The sequence below is a fragment of the Arachis stenosperma genome, chromosome 1, assembly GCF_014773155.1.
Source record: "Arachis stenosperma cultivar V10309 chromosome 1, arast.V10309.gnm1.PFL2, whole genome shotgun sequence".
Lineage (NCBI taxonomy): Eukaryota > Viridiplantae > Streptophyta > Magnoliopsida > Fabales > Fabaceae > Arachis > Arachis stenosperma.
Genome location: NC_080377.1, coordinates 135524160 through 135528135, shown reverse-complemented (window position 1 = coordinate 135528135; position 3976 = coordinate 135524160).

The window sequence follows — 3976 nt, the reverse complement described above, 5'->3', positions numbered from 1 at the left end:
TTTGTATTTTACTATTTTATACCTACGAAGTAGGAAATATGGATTTTTTTCGTTTATAAAATAAAATAATTAGTTATTTTCACAGAAAAGATTTTTTAGGTTTATTTTCAAGGATATCATTTTTCTTGGAATTAAGAGTAAGTTCGTCGTCTTCTCTAGCAAACTCTATAATTTATATAGAGTTTGCTCCCTCTCTCCTGTCTCCGGCGAATTTTATGTTGAGTTTGGAGATAAAAGCAGGCCTATTAGAGGAGATCAAGCAGCCACAATTTCTCTAATTACTTTCTTCCTTACTGTTAACATTGTCGGTACGATGTCAGGAAATTCATTGTTATTCATTCATTACGATAGTGAAATAGTGTATGATGAAAAAGGTTCAATTGTCTTTAGATCAGGCCAACCGATAATTATGTATATGACACCGAAAGTCAACAGTTTAACAGCTTTGAAGAATATGATATTGCATGCCCTCGGACAGCAGAAATCTAAAAGGGTGAAAAAAATTACTACAGATATCCGACCAAGTTAGATGGCAATTTGTTTTATAAAAGGTATATTACAATTGTGTTGTCTTTGTCTTTATTACTAGTATATTTATCAGACCATCGTTATAAGCAGTATTTCTATTGTTTTGAATTAGGTACCAGTTGCGCGACGACGAGGACGTACGGCTTATAAGGTCGTGGCACAACCGATGGATCAATATTCATCTGTTGGAATTATACGTGTTTCTTGTTAACTTTGATGGCCGAGGATCATCTGCAGATACTATCGATGATAGTTCGACGAGTGGAGTTGTTAGACGAAATATCAGAAGGACGATGGTGGATCTTAATATGTCACCTGAGGGTAGTCAGGAGGGTTCTAATGTTGAAGTTCGTAATGTTGACTTAATGGATGACGGTCTTGAAAGTCATGATGGTTCTGCTATCAGAGATCCGATGATGGAACAGTATGAAGTCAACCCCGATGATGGAGACGATGCTGACGAAGAACCACCCAAAATCCCTGATGATGGTGACGAGAAAGAGGAGATGAACTACTACGGTGACACACAGATTGCTCTGACACAGCCTGCCATTTCTCGACCATATGACCGGCCTGATCATTTCACTAGGTTGAATCTCGATGCAATGACTTCGGATTAGTCGTTTACCCAAGGAGGTCATGAAGAAGACCTGAGCAACGAGTTTGAGGTTAGACAACAATTTGGGAACAAGAAAGAAGTCATGTTGGCAGTTAAGTAGTACAATATCAGGAGGGCTGCAGGGTACAAGATAGTAGAGAGTGACCATTTGAGGTACAATGCACGATGTATCCAGTTCGGACCCGGTTGTAATTGGAGCATACTTATATCATATCGCCGAAAGCAAGAAAGGTGGGAGGTTAGGAGATATACTGCTCCTCATACTTGCATGCAAACTTCGATGGGACAAGATCATCGTAGGTTGGATTTGAAAGTGATTGCACAACACATTTTTACGATGGTCAAGGTCAATCCAACAATTAGCATCAGGGTTCTACAAGGAGGTGTGGAGAATCACTTTGGTTACAAGGCGTCCTACAGAAAGGTTTAGCTTGCAAAATAGAGAGTCATCGCTAGAATATATAGCTATTTGGAGGAGTCATACAATGAGCTTCCTCATTGGTTATTCGCTATGCAGATGTACTTGCCAAGTAAGATTTATTTCCGGTTTAATTATTTGCTATTAAATAATTTAGTTTTGTACAAAAAGCCGACTAATGTATACCCATTTAGGTACTTGGGTGCAACTAGTGACACAGTCCTGGCCTGTCTCCACTGACACTGTGATGTTTTATCGGGTCTTTTGGACATTTCCACCGTGTGTTGAGGCCTTCAAGCATTGCAAGCCACTTATCTCAATTGATGGCACCCACCTATATGGTAAATACGGTGGAACTTTGTTGATGGTCAGAGCGCAAGACGACAATGCAAACATTCTGTCCGTTGCATTCGCAGTTGTTGAGGGTGAGACAAAGGAGGCGTGGTCGTTATTTCTTTCGTACTTACGGGAGGATGTTACACCACAACCAGGGATGTTAGTGATTTCAGACAGACACAAGTCCATTGATGGAACACTCAATGCCAAAGGGAGTTTATGGAAACTGTCTCATGTCTTCTAAACATTTTGTACAAGACACATTGTAGCCAACTTCATGACTCACTTTTGCCAACTTCAATTTTTGGAGACATGGATCATTTTGATCTTTCAAGAGTATGCATAAATTTTTATTATTCTTAAAATATCTTTTACCATGTATATTATTATTATTATTATTGTTATTATTATTATTATTATTATTATTATTATTATTATCTTAATTAATCTCATATTTAATAAATACATCTAGTAAATCATAATGGAGATTAATATATAGGGAGTGTTAGGTAAACAATGATTATTTTAAACAACATAAATAACCATCAATTAAATAAAGATATATTACACTCTAATTTAATACTATTAATTTAAATTTACTCTTTTAACCTTATTAATTCATATTATTCATACATTATTTAAAAATATTGTTAGTTATCTATAATTTTCCTTAATATATTATCTATCGTTCTCTATCAACGTCTAATTAGGAAACATAATCAGAGACAACCTTGAACTTTTGAATTTATATAATATTAGGTTACATTTATTGAAGTCAAAGAGTACAATCGATTTGGATTTCTTTAATAGTTAATCTATTAATTCACTTAAGTAAATATTAAAAATTTATGCAGCAATTTATTAGTTAATAATAAATTTTTAAATAAAATTTTAATTGAAATACTGTGGTCAAAAGAAAGAAGTTAAGGAATACAGATGGTTTATAATTTTTAACTTAAAGTTAAAAATTTATATAAGAGTTTAGTTAATATGTATCTTAAAGTATATAATAAATTTATTATTAATAAATATTTTAAATATTTTTATTTAATAAATATAAAATAAGTATATTAAAAATTTAAAATTTTTTAATATTTTTAATAAACAAATTTTAATTTTATAATCTTAACATCTGTCTTAAAAGTATAAAATAGATAAATTCTTTATATAATGATTCCTTGCATTTAATTAATAGGTCAAGTTTTCATTAATTTAAATTGAGGACTAATGAGCAATTTGATGCACAAATCTCCAAAATATGTCCTATTTGTATTTTGTCTATTTGAAACTCACATGCTACTTTTGTATTCATATGTTTTATATCAAGTGGTTTTTTCTTTTTTATTAAAAATAAACTTCTAACTATATTCATGCTACATTAATATATTTGTCTAAGGGTAAATACAATTTTAGTCTCTAATGTATAGGCTAAAATTTTTTTTGTTTTTAACTTTTTTTTAATATAAAACTATCTCTAAAGTTTAAAATCAAGTTTTAAAATCGTTCTTTTTATTTAAATATTAACATTTTAGACCAAAAAAATAAGAGAAAGAATATTTATCTACTCCTGCAAAGGAGAAAGAGAAAAAAAAAGGAGAAGAAAAGAAAAAGTTGTCTACGATCTACTTCAGCCTCTGCTTCCGCTGCCAACTTTGTATAGTTTTGGTGCTTAAAGTAAGAACGATTTTAAAACTAAGTTAAACCTTATGGACTATTTTATATGTAAAAAAAGGTTAGAAACGAAAAAAATTTCGGCCTATACTTTAGAGACCAAAATCATACTTAACCATTTGTCTAACTATATTCTTATTATTTACAACTAGTGTAAAACCCGCGCGTAGTGCAAGCTAAATATTGATTTAATATAAAAATTAGTGGGTACATATTGATTGATATTAATAATTGTTACTTTTACTTTAAAAAAATTTCCGTGCATAAAAATTCATTATACATAGTAAAATATTATTTCATCCTCTATTTTTGATAGTCCAAATAAACTTTTTTTTTAGTTTATATTAGTGGATTTTACTTATATGTAAAAAAATTATATATTTGTATTTAAATAAAAATTTGTA